The sequence below is a fragment of the Numida meleagris genome, unplaced genomic scaffold (genome assembly GCF_002078875.1).
Source record: "Numida meleagris isolate 19003 breed g44 Domestic line unplaced genomic scaffold, NumMel1.0 unplaced_Scaffold119, whole genome shotgun sequence".
NCBI classification, from domain to species: domain Eukaryota; kingdom Metazoa; phylum Chordata; class Aves; order Galliformes; family Numididae; genus Numida; species Numida meleagris.
This window is the reverse complement of record NW_018362987.1, coordinates 241373-260261: the sequence shown is the minus strand read 5'-3', so window position 1 is coordinate 260261 and position 18889 is coordinate 241373. Positions and strand designations below refer to the sequence as shown.

Here is an 18889-nt window from a genome sequence, read left to right as displayed (position 1 = left end):
CCTTGAAAATAACTGGCAGGTTTGCTTGAAGGGATCATCTACCACAATCCTGTAGGGATACAGGCCACAGGTGGAGACAGAGGACGAGCTTCATTGCATTAATTAAATCTTTACAAGGACTGGTAACAGGAAGTCACTCTGAGAAATATAAGGCTATGACTCACTGATGAGATGGTTTATATTCCAGGGGTGTGGAGGACACCCAGTTTTTCGTCTGACAGCAAGACTCTTCCGGTTAGGAAATAACAAATGTTGCAGTACAAGGAGATGACATAGAGCAGAAATACATTCAGTTACCTGAGTTCATTATACCATGAAGAGATGCAATTTCATATTTATCTTTTATTCATGCTACTTGAGTAGAAGGGAGAATTAATAAACACTGCACAACTTCTAATTTCTTATTCTGGGCTGAAAGGATCATCTATTTTCCCTGAGGAAAAAAAAGAAAAAAATTAAAAAAAGAAGAGAACCAACTCATCTTCATACCTGAACACAACTTCCTTGCTATTCCCAAACACTCACGTAAGTCACCTGCACAGGGCTTAAGGCAACAGTATTTGAAATACTGAAGATCATGACCACACAATTCATAGCCAAAGTCTATTTCCACATCAGTACATCAGTGTGAAACACGGAATGCTGCAATAACTGTTAAATATTTCAGTATTGGCATAATATAGCACTGCTGATGTTCAGAAGCTGCTCTTCTTCTCTTGTTTCAAGTTAATATTTTTGAAGAAGCAAACTTGCTGGCGAAGTGACCACAAATTGAATAGCAGCCTCTTCCTAGAAATGACATTTCCCATACCCGTAGGACCCATAGCAACAACAAAATGGCTCCTAGACAGCATTATCTGAAGAACACAAAGCCTCAGCTTTGGAAATCAAGCCTTAGCTAGAATCCTCTGTGCAAACATTAGGATATTATCTACCTTCCAGTCTCTTCAGGAGTAACAGCTCAGGACACCTTGAATCTCAGAATACTGCAGGCTGGAAGCAACCTCTGGCAATTGCTGATTCGACATCCTGAAGCAGGAAGAACTACAACAGAAAACTGGGCTGCTCACTGTGCCCACTTGAGCTCTAAATCCAAGCTGAAGATCCCTCAACACCTCCGAGCAACCTGCTCTCACTGTGTCAACATCTTGATTACAAGTTTCTTGTCCAGCATCATATCAGAATTTCTCTTGATGCAATGTTCTATTTCTACAGCTCTTTAGGACAAAATGAAGGATTTAGACTCTTCCTCCCAAATTTCATCCACTAAGAAAAACCAACAGGTTTTCCAGCTATATTCCTGGCTTCTATCAATCTCTAAAACAATTTCAAACTCCAGTAATCTGACAGTAATTCTGCTTACAAAGAACCTAACTATAGTCAGACCTTGTACATTATTGGTTAAGACTCAATATGGTTCAAGTTAATATGTGTTCAAGTTCTGCGTCTAGCTAAGCAGTGATTATAAGAAATTAGGGGGGAAAAAAAGCTGAAATCTGCAAATCAAAAGAAACTTGGTGTTCACATAAGAAAAACAGGAAAGCTCATGAACTCTGGTGGGTTATTAATAAATACACAATAAAGCAGGTTGACTAAAAGTTACAAAACCATGTTTGCAGAAGAGCTTAGATAGTCTTTTTCCAAACAGATTTTCTACACAAAAGAGGCTTGCCAAGGAGCTTGTACAGGCGGCAGGGAGTCAAACCATAGAAAATACATTCACAGAATTTTATTTTTCAGTATTCCTTCTTAGTAGGTGACTTCTCAAAGGATCTCTCACAGTTACTAACAGCAAGGGCAAAGGAAGGATAAACAAAAAATAGGTAGTTGATAACAAATCACCAAGACTGGGCAAAATCCTATATTTCTAAAAGACCTCACCAGTGAAATAATTAATTACTGTGCATAATGCCTTACTTTAAAATGCTTGCATGTCAAAAGAATCAAAAGGCACCAAGTATAATACTAATTCAGTTATTAGGACTTTGCAGAGATAAAGAGAACTACAGATCATGATGCTGGCTGTCTGTACTGGACAAATCAGCAGGAATAACAGTAAAGAACAGAGTCAATGTACAAAGAGAAAGATTTAGGGAAGGAGAGAAGATGCTAATCAGGTGAATGAAGCAGCTCACAGAGGAAAGCAGTATCATGGACCAGCACTCGTCCAGCTGGGAAAGGGAAAACTGAGGGGAAATGTAAGAGAGGTTTGTAAGCAAGGAAGTCTCTCCAAGAAACAGCAGGACACACTAACTGAAATTACAACCAACACAATTTCATAGAAATTCTGGATTAGATTTTTTAAAAAAATTATTTTCCCTATACATTATAAAGGTATTAAGTCTGTTCATTTCAGAATTGTAGATGTATAACAAGCTGATACAAAATATCAAAGCCAGTAAACTCTGTGGCTTTTAAGTCTGACTGAAATCAACATTATCTCTGTTTGAATAAAGGGTTAAATTAGAGATAGAGATTTTTGACGTTGAAATTTTTGAATGAGCAGTAAGAGGAACTACACCATATGAAAAGGTCTATAAATTGTATTAAAAGCTACAATCTAAATGTGTAATTAATATCTAATAATAACCCTAATTCCTAGTTTAACACTATTGTCATGGCTTTATGATTTTCGGTTATTGGTACTCCACATCATAACATCATGTAGTGAATGTACCTGGTTCTCAGAAGAGAAGGACTACTACATTCCCCACGGTACTTTGCTCCTCTGTTACCATTTTCCAGCCAGAGGGAAAAGATAAAAGCTCGCAGTATAAAAACTTGCAGATCACGAAACCTCGTCCCTTTTTCTGCCGTCTCTCGTCTTGGCAGCACCTCGCTCTCCAGCCGTCTTATCGTCGGTAGTAGAGTAAGGCCTACCTTGATTTTGGGACATTCTCTCTCTCTCTGTATTGGATTTATCAGCTTAAATTGTAATTATATTGTATTATAGTGTGTTGTTTTGCATTCCGATATCTTATTTAGTAAATTAGTTTGTTTCTCCTCAGATTGTTGCCGCTGTTCTTTGCTCTCAGGGCCATCTCCTTACCCTTTTCCTCTTTTCCCTTTTCCTGGAGCGTGGACCCGTGGATCCCCCATCCCCTTCGTCATGGAACCGGGCCAAAAGCCCGTAAACAGTTGACACACTATACAGTGAAAATTGCTCCAGTGTTCACATGAAGATGTTTTTCCTAGTTATCCTTCAATTGTTTGAGAACACCTTGAAAGCACCTTGAAGTACTTAAGGATTTCACTTTTGGAAATTCAAGGCCTATATAGGGATTAAGAACAGTTAAAAAAAAAAAAGTTCTTATACTTCTGATTTACACTGATTCTTTAAAGAAATCTTTTTAAAATTTAAGTAAATAGTTTTCATTAACCTTTTGAGAACGCATTTGAACACAGCATGTGAGCAGGTGAGTGGAAGACACTGGGCATAGCTGTGACCAAATCCAGCAGAATAAATCACCTCTTCACACAATCAAAAGATCGTGAGAAGAACTGTTATTAGGAGAAAAAAGAAGAGAATACTCAAAGTAAAGACTAAGTACATGCCTCCTCCTTGCAGCTTTCAAAAAAGAATGTTAACAGTTTATAAGAATAATAGAAACCTGGCTGAGAAACAGGTCTTTACTGCTACTGGCCAAGATAGCTGCCTAATGCTACAGAAAACCACAGCAGGAATTATAGATTAGGAGACATCAGAAACTTGCCAGTTACGACCCCAAGCACAAAAAGACACAAGAAAGCAGTTGAGAAATATCTGCTGCAGTACCAGAACTGAGAATCACGCTTGTTGAGGAGGAGCCTAGCACAATAAGTCCACAGTAAGAACATTAAGGCTGAAGCAGAGGATAAAATATGCAATGGATGGCTGACAACACAGCAGCTGTAACAGTGCATCACTTTCAATCCAATGTCTCTGTTTTTTTCAGGATTTTACATAGCTTACATGCTTACAACATACCAAAACATCGTGCCAAACCTCATCTCAAAATCATGGCAATATCTTTTGTGACACTAACAGAAAAGAAGATCCTAGATAGATATGTGTTATGGATCAAAATTACACATAAGAAATATGCAATTAGCTACTTACTGGATAATATTTTCCATTCACCAGTCTGCTCTTATAAACAGAACTCCCTCAAGGAAAATCAGCACCAGTTTTGGAGAAGATTTCTGGCAATCCAGCACAAGTGACAGCACGAAGAGCTGGAAAACACCATTCCAAATCTCTGCAAGACTCAGCTATGAAGTTAATACAAACATAGCTCAGGGTCTGGGAATGCAAAGGAGACGATGATACGCAGAAATAAAATAGCACACAACCTTTCAATTTAGAACAAAGCAACTGAAATTGGTATGCAACCAAGAGTTGCAGGGAATTATTGAAGCTTTTTCAGAAACCCTTTTCTCAGAAAATGGTTGCCTTTTCTAAAATAATCAAATTATCACAGAAAAAAAAACTAAGGAAACAAAGAAAACTGGGCATAAGGCATTAACAAAGCTAGGAAAGAGGATCAGAATGGTTAGGAGAGTTTGGATAGAAAACTGAAGTAATACAACTTTAGAGTAAGTAATATTCCTTCTATTCTAAGTGGATAGAGCTGGAATTCCATGCCAGGGTGCAATCACACTGCAGCACTGTATTAACACTTCAGGAAACAATCACAGCTTTACAAAAAGGTACATCATGCATAACTTTCAGCACCATGATGAAAAAATATATATATGCAGAAGCTTCTCAAGCACCGGGACTCAAGATTGGCACTAGGAATCTTGTACCTTAGCCCATACTAGACAGACCAGCACTGCACAGTTATTTGCATAATGGGCTGTCACTGTACTTCTGCCCCTCAGATTTATTTTGCGGCTGGGAAGCTGTACAACCTTTAGATGGAGACGATAGTTATTATTCAGCCTCCTTCATCTTATTCCTGCAACATCAAGTCCCCTGAAAATAGGGCTCTGCTCCTTGGACATATATACCAGAACAAAACTGATTCCTATGAAAGTAGATGTATGTTGGAACCTCCTGTTCTGAATCAATATGACTTTGACAATTTCCTTAAGAGCCAAATGGATGAGGATTAGTCTCCATTTGTAAGCAATCCACTTTGCTCATCCCTCCTGGTAACCGAAGAGAGGCACTCTAACTACATGGCTCCAGTCATAGCTGGGAGATGGCTATTGACAGCAGAGAAATGGCATGGTATGATGCATCAGTCACACACACTGCAGATTTGAGCTTTGGCGTGGACAGCTGGTTTACTCTAGCCCCAAGGAACACAGTGCTTCTAGATCAGATTTAGGAAATGATGCAATCTGAGCCAGAAGTGCTTAAAATGGAGAATTAAGAAGCAGTAGGACATAGATACAGGTTTAGCCCCAAATCTAACATATGATGTAGACAAAAAGCAGGCAAGGCAGCAGTTTCCTATATCTAAACTAGGCATTCCAGACATTTGAGGGAAAACGGCATTGAACTGATTTCCAGATCAGTTTTCTGTAAGTGATAAAATGTTCTCATGTACACTGTGTAGTCTATGTCTTATTTTCGCACTGCTTTCATTCTTCCTGTTGCTTGTGTTCCCTTTAACTGGCTAAGTAAGAAAACACACAATGAGCAGCAATTTAATTTTTCTAGGCAAACAGACATAGCAGTGAAGTCAGAACTTTTAAACAAAAACACTTTCAGAGAATGCCTATTCTGCTTTTTCAGTCTTAGCAGTGGTTAACGACTGACTCGTGTGACTTCTCTTATTTGCACATCATTGCCTGCCATATGAATAAACCAAGCCCATGTGCCTGACCTCTTGAGAAAGCTGCTTTGGATTTTAGCAACAGCATAACAGCTCTCTGCAATAACAGAAATCTTGATGGGGTCATGCTTATGCCATGTGAACAGCAGGCATATCTTGGGGTTAGTTATCTCACATTATGAAATTATAGCAGAGTATTATGAAAGTTTAACATTCAAGGTTAACATTCATTTGTAACTTGTATCGTAGTTTGTACTATCATGTTTTATTAACTTTACTGGAGCAAGGACTTGATTAAGATGAGAGAGTCACTCAAGTTGAGATCAGGATGTGTTAAAATACTGACCAATGCATTCTAATTGAATTGTAGGTACCATATACTTCTCTGGATTCATTGAATGGAAGTTAAAGCCTGTTACAGACAGCAGTGAACACAGACTACAAAAGGATGCTGTTGATCTACAGTCTTAAATTTCTACCATTTAAATAATAATGTGGAAAAGATTTCTAAAAATATTTATAGCTGTTGTATCTCCTGTCTCTGAGTAGCTGTGATAGAAGTGAGCAGTGTAGGAGTCAGCAGTGAAAACATATTATCAGAAAAACTGTTACAAATATGAAGACAGGTGATCAATCAGTCTCTTATACAATCAAATATATGCATTCATATGTCTTTCTAGCTGAAGGTTAACTGGTTTTATATGGCTTACCAAAATCATAGAAGCTTTCAACAGATCCAACACTGTGATACCAGTTTCTGAGCTTCCTTTAAATTAACAATATGACACCATGTCCCAAAAGATCATGTCATTCAAAACTTTTGAGCACTTCTACCTCAGCACTCTAGCTTGTAACTGGTTTGAGCAAGTTTGCTGCAGTCTTGCACCTGTTTTTGAAACCAAGCTCGGGTGTTCATTTCCACTAGGTAATTCCATTATTCATACTTCTCATTTGCTCATGTTGAAATCTTCTACGGCCTCTAATGTTGTGTAGCTATGAAAGACAGCTTGGCTTAGCAACAGCACAGTGGAGGATTGTATTCTCACAAGCTATAGACACATAACAGCTCTTTGAGATTACTCCACTTAATTTTGACGAAAGCCCTAATTGATTATTCCAGTAAATATCAGCATAAAAGCTTAATGTCTATGAAAACAATTTGTTCACTGGAAGAAATTATGCCACTGTTAATTCTGCACTACCACCGTCTTATTTCAAAGACACCAGGAAACAGAATTAATGAATCTTTAAACGACCCTTCTCCCAGAGATCATATTAAAAGTGTGGTCACTGTTGCAAAAAATACCCTTCAGAGAGTCCTGTCAGAGCTATTGACGGTTCTGCAACATTTTATGAGCATCACGCTGTTGTGTGTTCTGAAAAGAGATGAAGTGTGAATCTTGTTAGAGGTCATTACCACAGAAGATCACACAAGCAAATTTATTCTGAAAAACAAATTGCCATCACTTCAGTCTCTCTGGGGCAGGGGACAGAAAAGATTTCACATTCTACTTGAGCAGAACTGTCCGCATGTGAAGATTTTTTTTTCCCTCCTTTATTCCAGTGTAGGTAATTGCTATACACTGGCAAGATCAAAAAGAAACAGAAGCCAGAAAAGTTGGATTTTGTTTGTTTGTTCACTTCTTTTAATTGAGTTTATCACATCGGAGGTTTCCTGGCAGAAGTAGCCTCTTTCAAACATGAAGCCAAGCAGGTGTAGACCATTCCTGCTTGGACAGCTCATTCACTATTCACACACTCAGTGGCCCAGCATACTTCTCATGAGAACTTCTAACAGTATTCTCCTTTGCACACACTGAGAAACAGTTTTTATCTTTGCAGTTGGGAAGGAGCCTGAACCTCAGTCTAACTGACCACATGCAAGTGCCGCAGTCACAGTGCTGCTGGATAAAGAGCAGGCAGGAAGAAAAGGTAGAAAGATGGCAGTCATTCTTGGTCTCTGTCTGAAAGCTGTTGGAGATCACACTTGTCCAGCACCAACTCATCCAAAGACAATACATCCAAACTTCCCTACAGCCTACAGTTTAAGTCTACAGCTTAAGCAGGCTTTATCAAGACAAGGTTTACTTGCTGAGTAAGGTTTTGAACAAGTGAAAAAAAACAAAAAATGGAATAACAAGTTCATGCTAATGCTTTTAACTAAAAACTATGGAATAAAGCTTTTCTCACACTTTGCTTTTATAGATCCCACAGAATTTCAGAGAATATAAGCTAAATTAGATACATCCATATTGAAGTTATATGTTGGCAATAATTTTTAAGTTATATTCTGAGTAGATGAACATAATGTTTAGAACAAGCAGTCTGAATTGCTGTAATGTTTTCAAAGTACTCATCTATCAGATTCATACATTTTTGTAGAAGACCAATAAAACCAGTCTGTATCTAAAGCTGGAAAAATCATGCTAATCCACATTTTAGTAAACACATATAGCGATCAGCATTTCTACTAACCTCCTACTGTTCACACACAATTGGCAATATATCTTCATAATGTGTAATCTCATCTACAGTACTACACAATAATAATGAGACATCAACAAAGCAAATTCAACATCAACACAGTCAGTTCCTTGTACCACATACTGAAGTAATATGGTTTGTGAGAACTGGAGTTTAAACTCATATGCTCACAAATTACTTCCCTGAGAAAGACAGTCTCCAATAAAACTATGTTGGGAAGAAATAGTAAGAGTGTGACATGATTTTCAAACAATTCTGAGTATGGATCATACAATAGCCAATCTTCAATAAATCATCAAAGCTTTAAGACAACAATTTGAATTAACAGTAGCTGAAAATGTTGGCCCTTAAGTCTTAACTCCAGTGAGCGAAATAAGAGAACACAGATATATAACTTCAGAATAAAGTGTCAACTTTAATGTTTAGTTTCCCACGGTATCCATTGGCCAGAATCTTAATATTATTCTAACTACTGTTCTTCACATAAATCACTTCAGAATCCTTCTGAAGTTCAGCCAGCACACAGAGACAGCCCATCTCTGAAGCAGCTATTTCAAACCTAGAGCACTGATCTATGTGAGAAATATTTTTGCTGATACACTCCTCAGTGCCTCTCAAAGCAAGAGGCAGTCTGCTGCTGCAACATTCATCTCGCACGCTTCTTTCACCCAGAGAAGCACTGCCCTATTCTTAAGACACTTGTTTCTGGTGTCTTCTACTGACTACTTGCATTTGGAAGTTTAAGAGAGTTTCACCAAAAGAAGTTCCAACTTTGAGAGTTCTCTGAAATGCCTTCCTGCCTTCTCTTCTCATGCATTCATCGTATAGATATAGCTGGGTACTTATACTCTTGGATTGTGTATTTACAGTACCAAAACTGCACATATCAGTGCTTCATTGGACATGTAGTCAGCACATGGAAATATTTATAGCAGTTTATCTGCTAGTAGCACTTCAGTTGGGGTGAAGTATGAAAGTAGCAGGAGAATATTCCCAGTACGTACAGATGCCCTCTGTACCACTGTTTAACAGTATCACAAACCCCACCACCTTCATATATCTAGTAGCATTCCTACAAAACCCCATTCAAGCTTTTTGGAGACAACAGACTATTCATTTTTTCTCAGACCAGGAACTGCAAGGTGGAACTCAAAGAGAAAAACTAACATCCTCAGTTTGGCTGGGACTTTTACTGGGATTATGGAAATAGGTAGATCTCACACTGAGTGACATGGTTCAGTGGGCACAGTGGGACGGGCTGATGGACTAGATGATCTTTGATGCCTTTCCAACCTTAATGATCCTATGAAATACATTGCCAGGCAAAGCCAACAGAGGTCTCCCTGAAGTTGCTACTTCTGTATTTCTCACCCTGAGCCTTCAGCCATCCCGGTCCAGTCCTGAAATAAAATCCTCCCTGTACTTCCCAATCCGAGAGATGCCCTTGCATTTTGGCATTACAGCCATGTAGTCAACTTGAACAAGGAGGCATCCATACTAGCCACACTGCCCTGCTTTGTATCTCATTTAGAGAGAGATGACATTCTGAGGCATGCAGTTCAATACAAACGCTAACAAGGTCTCCTAATATAATCTTAAAATCAAGATTTATGTTCATAATGCAAATGATTCCTTCTGTTACTCCAGCTAATATGTTTTCCTGTTTTCTGTTTAGCTACTGCTGTTTTATTTATTCATTTGTATCATATATAAAGCTTCCATTAAGCAATCCCCACATAAAGGGCTCTGTTTCTGTGGCTAGGATTCTAAACACAGCTAGTAAGGTGAGAATTCCTGCATTGAATGATTCCTGTTAGACAATTCCTTCTGTTTCACCTAAACAAGCTTCTGGCTTCCAACAGTTTGCTGTTTGGGAACTTCTTAGGTCAGAGAATTTCTACATATTTAACTTTTATTGATTTCTTCCTCCATAATCACATCCAATTTCCACTTCTGTCTACATGAACACAAGTCAGCAATGCTTCAGATCACTTTATTCAGAACCATCTACTTTTGGTTGTTTTGAATCTGCAAACCTTTCAAGACAGAGGCAATAACAACTTGCTATACATCCTCTTTGGGCTGCTCATAATTTATTAACTTCTTTTGTACACACACCAGAACACCACTTCTCCAGATTGAAGAGCCAGAGACTTGCATGCTCCGTGCACAGAGGTAATTCTGTGGCTCTGATTATCCTCTGAGACCAACACAGCAGAGATGCACTCTGCTAAATTCTTCATCCTCTCTAAAAATCCTGACAATGTTTACCTTTTTGATAGTCAATTAATACTCAGTGGACATTTCTGCCAAACCACCTAAAATATTCACAAGCTCTTTCACATTATTCTAACATTACTCTCATAAAGCTCTAACCCGCTTAACTGCTATTTGAAGCGTATGCTTTTACTTCTACTACTATTTTACATCAGAAAATACATTTATTTTTTTTTCTCCCAGAAGCAACTTAAGCCTGCAATTAAGACCACCAATGATGCCACTCATTGCTGTTGCAAACTCAGCACAAACAGCATTTTAATTAAAAGGATCTGTCTGATGAACTATCTTATGCTTCCCTTTTCCTGTTTGTTAACACAGGAAAATACCATTCTGACATTTTTTCCTTTTAATTTGCTCAACACTAAAGAAAAGGGGGAAGAAAACAAAACAAAATCACCATTGTTTTATCTCCTCAAAAATTCCTTCCATTTTGTCAGCTTCTCAAAACAATGCAGCCTCTGATTAAAAACAAGGTTCAGTCAACAATGGGAAGGTTTTGTTCATTTTTCGTTTTGCATACTGCTACATTTAATATTCCTACAAAAAGAAGCTTCTCAATCTGCACTCTGGTCTTTGGGTGTTTTTTGTTTTGTTTCCAACGGTATATATTATATCTTTTCCCTAACTGGAGTCAGTGCAACTTTTTATCATATATTCAGATTCTATCATATATTCTGATTTTAAAAATCTCCCCCTTGCATATTCTGAGTCTTCCTCCACTACCTTAGTACTGTAACTCCAGGCCTTTCATATCACATATGACAGATTACAAAAAAAAAAAAAGTGAAAACCCTTAGTTATGTTAAAATAAGTTGGGATTTTTTAGTGTCATTCATTTATGTATATGAGAATACTGAGAAAAATGCAGACTACTTCTGCAGCTTTTTTAAAGTAAGCAATACTGTTCTATTCATAAAGTGATTATTGTCTCATATTTATTTTTAGAGGGCCTAAAACAGTCCTGATTTTCTACTCACCGCCTCCCATCAGCCTACTAGGTGTTTCTCATAGTTCATGGTGCCCTAAAAGGCTTTTAGAATAAAAAAAACCTGCCCCTTATGAACAATAAACAATATTATATAGATTCTAAATGTCATCACATTACTGAGCATGCATTACCAAAATACCAGTGATTTGGTCAAAGTTGGAGATACAATTTGTACAGATACAACATGTATAATAACCATCCTTACTCTCTTGGTCACTGCTTTCTCAACATCTACTTCTGTGTCACCAATTTCCCATTCATTATTCCAAATTCTGTGTAAGTCTTACAAATCTCAAAATCCTTCTAGTTCACATCATAGATTTCATCAGAAACTTCCACTGCCCATGGAAGCATAGAGTAGATGACCTTGTAGTTGGACTGTAAGTTTAACAATAAAGATTTTTAAATGCTTCAGGTGAGATTAATGTGCAAAACAGCAGTATCTTTGATGGATTACAGTAAGCACCCATGAGGTCCTGAAACTATCTGACAATCTCTTCCAATAAAGCAATGGAGAGATTTTTGGATTTCCCTGGCCCATGCCCCTGGGTACTGTGCTAGAGTTTCCAGGATGCCTTTTATAGTTTCCTGAACACTCAATTAAGAGTTCATGAGATTTGGGCAATGCCTTGAATTACACAGCAGTTACATCTAGCCCTCATTCATCTGACGCTGAGACAAGCAAGAAAAAGCCACTGCATGCCATCCCTGCCACATTACTATTATTGCAGTACAAAGCAGAGCACTGCTGAGACCATTCGTCATTCATCAGACGAAAGGGACTACTTCTGTATATTTAAGGGTTTAGGACAGTTTAGAACATAATTTCTTTTTGTAGCTTAATTCCTAATCTATGTGATGCTCCTGTTTTAATACTGTATGCTTTTGTAGACTACATCTGTCCTGTTTTCAGGTTGCTCCAAAAGTAACATCTCTTATTTCTTTCCATAGAAACTACAACAAATACAAAGAGCACAATAAGGTTAGCTGATAGAGCAAATTCTCAGTTACAAAACACTGTTTTTCAACACAGTCACCACCATTAGCTATGCATGTTCAATGGGTGCCACTATTTCCGCATGGAGGAACTCAATGGCTCTCCTTCATATACACTTCCAGGTCAGATGTCATTTTGTCAGACTGCCCTTCTGTTGCCATCTGTTGCACAGCAATAAAATGTAACAAGATGCTGGGGCGAAATTTGGGTCTCTACTGCCATACTACCAACATCCACCTCTGATGTTCTGGGCCAACAGAATAAAATAGGAGGCGTTTCTTCTGGAGCAGCCCTCATACGTGCAAACCTTAACACACTGTATTCCATCTATGTATATATCACGGGTTTGTGATTTTAATAAAATGTAGACCTTTTTATTAGTATTGAACAGTGGGAAAATACTAGAATTAAGGCTGTGTTTCTCTCCAGAAATTTCTTCAGTCAGTAATTTACATTTTGTGCTCAAAAGTTTTTAAAAAATAATGGAATAAAAACCACACAAAAGTGTCAGTCTGCCATCACAAGACAATCAGGTCAAATTCAAGTAAAGAAAAGGTACAAATCACAGAATGGTTGAGGCTGGAAGGAACTACTCAGGATCACCTAGTCCAAATCCCCTGCTTCAAAGGAGTATCACACCCAGGCGGGTTTTGATAATCTCCAGAGAAGGACACAACTTCCCCAGGCAGCCTGTTCCAGTGCCTTCACACAGTGAAGATTTTTTTTTTTTCCCTCGTGCAGACTGAACTTCCTGTGGTCCAGTTTGAGCACATTGCCTCCTGTCCTGTTGCCAGCCACCACCGAAAAGTGCCTGACCCCATCCTGTTGATGCTCTCCCTTAAGGTATCTGCACACATTAATAAGATCCCCTCCCAGTCTTCTCCAGGTTAAAAAGTCTCAACTTTCCTCGTAGGAGAGATGCTCCAGGCCCCTTAATCATCTTTGTAGCCCTTCACCAGACTCTCTCTAGGAGCAACGTGTCTTTCATAGACTGGACTCGGTGTTCCAGATGTGGCCTCACCAGGGCAGTGGGAGATGATCACCTCCCTCAACCTGCTGGCCATGCTCTTTTCAATGCAGGATACCAGAGGTCTTCTTGGCCACAAGGCACACGGCTGGCTCATGGCCAGTCCTCTTTGCACGAGGACTCCCAGGTCCTCCTCCACAGAGCTGCCTTCCAGTAGGTCAGCCCATAACCCATACTGGTACATGCAGTTATTCCTCCCCAGACAGAGGTCCCTGCACTTGGCCTTGTTGAACCTCATGATGTCCTTCTCTGTCCAATTCTCCAGGATGTCATGATCTCTCTGAATGGCAGTGCAGCCCCCTGGTGTGCCACCCACTCCTCCCAGTTTGGTATCATTAGCAAACTTGCTGAGGGTGAATTCTGTGTCTTCATCCATACCACTGATGAATAAGTTGAACAAGATCGGACCTAGCACAGACCCCCAGGGGACACTACTAGCTACAGTAAGAATACTGAAGACTCAGAATAAGACAGGAGAACTAAAGTATGTCATAGTAAGTAGTAAAGAAATTAACTCATACTACATAACCAGCTATTAAAAATTTAAGAAAGTTGTTTACATGATGCAGGTACTTACCACCCCAAAACTCCTTCCTGATGCTGTAATATTAACTAACTTTTGGAAAACAACCATTAGTTATGTCAAAAAAAACATAAGCATCAGCAAATACAGACATTTTAATGAGTTTCTGACTTTCAAACTATCGTGAGCCATTTTCAAGCTTTATCACAAAAAGTGAAGTACTTTTCACTTTCATCTCTTTGTGTTCTCACAGACTCCAGTTATCACTTTTACTTGCTTTAAAACTGAGCTCTTTAATAAGCAAAATACCCTCAGATATCTAACATTTTCTGACTCAGTAATACTGAGTCACACTAATGTCTACACCCACAGATAATGAGTTATGTGCCATGAGACAATAAAGGCAAATGTGGCACAGATTATATATAATAAATTTTCCAGATATAAATCACAGTTAAAAAACAATACAAGCAAAGAAATGGAGAAAGACACAATGTGCACATGAGCTAGACTTATTCGATTAGAACAGTAATCTATACTATTAAACTTCTTTCTCGATGTCTTCAGTGGCTACTCTAAGACTCAGATGTTTTTATGTTTATGTTTTACTACATTTCAATGGATTTAAGTTACATAAAGACATAACTGAAACATAGTGTAAGGACAAAACATAAAACTGCTTGTTCAGCCACATTTGATATTTTAAAATGTAAGGAGAAAGAACACTCCTCAGTGCAGTATTTCCATAAGATAAAGCATGAGTGGGTGTGAGTCAGAGCCCTAAAGGAAGGAGACCTGGAACATATATGGCGGGGGAGGGCAGCTCGAGCAGAGACAATGCTTCAGCTTAAAGCAGTTCCCAACAGCTCTTGCCATTCAGGGAGCTGACCTAAGACCCAGCCAGGTGAACTCTTCTGCTTTGCCAAATTACATTCCTAGAAGAGTGCACCCTGGGTCCTGGCAGCAGCTGCAGAGGTCATTCACTAGGACATGTGAGAACTAAATTATTTTCTATATTAAAGTACCAGTAGACAATTCTTCCTTCACCCTCCTCCCTCTCAGTGGAGATAGCAATAACAGAGTCTGAGTCACCTTAACAAAATGCATACAGATGTATATAAGCAACTCACTTCCTTGTTAACAAGCATTAAACCTATTTAACATGTTTTTAGAGTTAAGCACATTCACTCCTAATTTTTTGTTGAGTTATAAATTGGTTAACAATTTCTTATCTTTCTATTACAGACTGATAGAACTGACATTAACATACTTCAGTGGACTTTGCTGAACACAAAACATGTGATGGTATCACAGTTATCTACCTGAGACTAGTAAGGAATGCTTAGTCTCAAATCAACATGAGACAATCAGCAACACTTTGTGGACAGTTTTACATTGGAAAGCATTCCTTTGGACAGAGCCAGAAGCTGTTTGGCTTCAAATGGGAAGGCCTAGGAATGTTTTCTGGCTGAAGACTTGTCCTGGGAGCAAATATTTTTATCTTCATACAGGATGTTAGGAGATCATACCACTGTATCTTGGATGACTCCATTATGGCAGCAAGCCCTGCTGACTAGGGGCAGAGTGATTCAGGACATAAAACAAGCTTCCCCTCCCTCAAAACCTAGGGAGAGGGATGAGACACTACCCAAATACACTTTCTGCCCAAGGAGGGCGTTTACTTTTGTCCTTAACAATCGAGTAATATATACAGCCCTTTAATCTACATCATCTTGGTCTACAAAGTAATCATGTATAGTCTGATTTTTTGTACATATAAAGTATATACATTTGGTATGTACATGTGCACATGTAATTCATGTTGACAAAATAGTAAATAGCTTATTGTAATTAAACATACAGCAGATGGTTGTCAGTCACCAGACTTTCAAAAGCATTTTGTTGCTTTACAGTTTTGCATTTGAAATGCACTGGTGCATACTAACTGCATAGATTTGGCACTTGTTATGACATAAGAGTGAAGGAGCAGCTATGACATGCTAATTCTGGTAAACTTGGGAGAAATGAACACTCAGTATTATTTACACCATTACTCCTTTAAAAGATCACAGATTACTGCACTGATATTCACTAGGAAGGAGGACTCACCTTTAAGATCCTTGTTCTGCCTCTAAATTATATGCATTGCATACAGGTATGCCTGTTTCATACCTGTCTCTATTTCACTTCTTGTGAATCTTGAGAAAATAGTTCATAAAGACATATTTTTGTTTCCATATGGAAAGGCTGCATTTTTAACGCGTTCTCACTACCTTTCACTTCACACTTTAATAGTGAATAGTCCAAAGACTACACGTTTAGGATAAATCAGTAGCTTTTAGTCACACTTGACCAGCTCTACCCACATTGTTCAGTTTGGGATTAAAAGCCTTGCAGCTGCATTACTGCCATTTTAAAGAAAAAGGGGGAAAAAAGCAGAGTAGTAGCAACAGAAGTATTTCTCCTCATTATTAATTTTAAATATTTCAGCCCTACAGTTGTCATGGTTTTGTGATTTTTGTTGTAGGTATTCCACATCGTAACATCATGCAAAGCACTGGCAATTAAAGAGTTAATTCCCTGGTTACTGCAAACTGCCTTTTTTGGTGTCTGGGTTATCTGAAGGGGAGGGGAGGAGCTGCACTCCCCTGGGGTCTTTGCGTCTGGAGAGGCTGGTGAAGCTGCCTGGCAGAGCCAGAAGGTGTTCCTGCCTTCTTCCCTTCCTGCCCGGCGGAGAAGCACGTGGTCCTCCTGCAGCTTACAGTGTGAGAATCTCAGTTTGTAAACTCCGTTCTGATTTACTGGCCACAATTTCTATATATTTAGTAAAATTAGTTGTTCCTCCTCAGATTGGTGCCGCTGTTTTGTTTTAGATCCGTCTACGAGTTCCCTGCCTTTCCCCTTTTCCCTTTGTTTTCCCCAGGGTGTGGGTCCGCGGCTTCCCTGCTGCTTTAGCTGCCGGACTGCTCGGGGCCGGCCCCTACCCGCCGACAATTTTTTTTCTTTTTTTTTTTTCCAGGCCTGTCCCCCTTGTCACGGACGCAGATCCTTAGATAACATCGTGACAACAGTTGGTCAACGGACAACTCCATGGAGCAGAGAAAGCTCTTATCAATCAAATTTTCAGCATTGCTAACTTTTTTGGGGATGGGTTTTGTGAATTTTTTTTGAAATATATTCATTACTTCATACTCGTGTCAGCCTATATGCTCACAAGCCAACACAACATGCTTGCTCTTTTATTCCCTGCCATCACATTTTAGTATTGCATACTAATAATTTCTTTCCAAATGATTTCTTTGTCTGGACAAGTGTCATTTGCCCTTATCTTTAAAAGTGCAGCTGCTGCCAGTTTTAACACAATGAGTAAAAATGTACTCATTGTAAATGAGTAACCCAAAAATACTAGGTTCTGAAGTGCATCCCATTCTGAAACAAAAAACAAAAACGGAAAATCAATATTTTTCAGTTCTGAATACATACTCTCATTACCAGAGAAACAGCATTATGGATGCACACAGTTTTCCCATTTTCCCATTCTACTTGATTGTTCACCTAACTGAATCTAATAACACAGGGAAGCACTGAGATGTTCATATTCACTCCCTCTATTCTGATGCATCACTGATGGAAACAGAAAAGGCTTCCTTTTCCTTAGCTCTGATGTTTTCCTTAAAAACTTCAGAGGAAAAAAAAATCAAGGAAAACTATGACAGGCTGGGAATAGCTAGGGAGAACACTCCACCCTGTTTGCAACAGATAGTAAATGCCCTGGCAGAGCAGGAAGAGAACCATGTTGGGCCACACATCTATAGTAGTACTCACCTAGCTGAACTTTCAGTGCCATTCTACAACAAGCCATTGGTATACCCTACAGATTTCTGCCAGCAAGTCAGTACAGGCTGTGAAAACATCTACCATTTGCAATCCTCAAGGTAGAAATGCACCTGAAGTGATGGAAGAAAAAATCCACGTCTTCCATGAGCTAGTATAGTGACAAAAATACCACAGGATCCACGTGTTTCAGTTCATCACGCTATGCTTTCCAACAACATGAAGAAAATTCGTTTTGTTTCATTATCAGCATGAATACATGAATGTGAGTAATTAATGTAATTTTATCTGAGACAAAAGCATTTTGGTCATAAACAGAGATTAAAGGCACATCTGGTTATCATTTTGGAGAGAGAAGTTGCTTAGGTATTGTTTTTAGTTTATATCCTCAACATAACAAATGAGACTGAGAAACTGGAGAATACCAAATGCACAGAGATGGCATTCAACCAGATGGCCTATTTCATTAGACGGGAAAAACTCAACTGGAAAGCTTACTCTGAAGGTAAGTGACACTCTAATCAGTAAGTCCAAGTGAGGCTCAGCCCCAGTTGCTTCTGCAAGGAAGGAACTTAAAGATAAATATACCTCTATGATGCCAGCCTACTTACAGTCCATGAACACATACAGATGCTACTCCACTGAACAAAAACCAAATAAAAGAGTGATCAACAGCTTTATTACAACTTCCAAGGCTGTTTCCTCAAGAAGGTGCTTGAGAATTAACTCACAAGGAGTTGTGCCAACCTCATCATTTGTCTGCCAGATTCTTAATTGTAAAATCACAGAATGGTTTGGGTTGAAAGGGACCTTTAAGGTCATCTGGATTCCAACCCCGTGCTATAGGCAGGGACACCTCCCACTAGACCAGCTTGCTCACAGCTCCATCCAGCCTGGTCTTGAATGCTTCCAGGGAGGGGGCATCCACAATCTCTCTGGTCAACCTGATCCAGAGTCTCACCACCCTCACAGTAAAGAATTTCTTCCTAAT

At 38.9% G+C, this 18889-nt stretch overlaps 1 protein-coding gene across 19 annotated transcripts in view; it reads right to left on the bottom strand.

Moving 5' to 3' along the window:
• The window catches only part of PCDH15 (protocadherin related 15), a 736955-nt gene that overhangs the window by 527605 nt on the left and 190461 nt on the right, over nucleotides 1–18889 (bottom strand). For 15 of the 19 annotated variants that reach the window (XM_021381890.1, XM_021381879.1, XM_021381903.1 and 12 more), the window contains one exon: nucleotides 298–433. The exons of the other annotated variants lie outside the window; for them this stretch is intronic. The gene's annotated coding sequence lies outside the window, so the exon portion shown is untranslated. The remainder of the gene's footprint in view (nucleotides 1–297; nucleotides 434–18889) is intronic. 19 annotated transcript variants of the gene reach the window in all.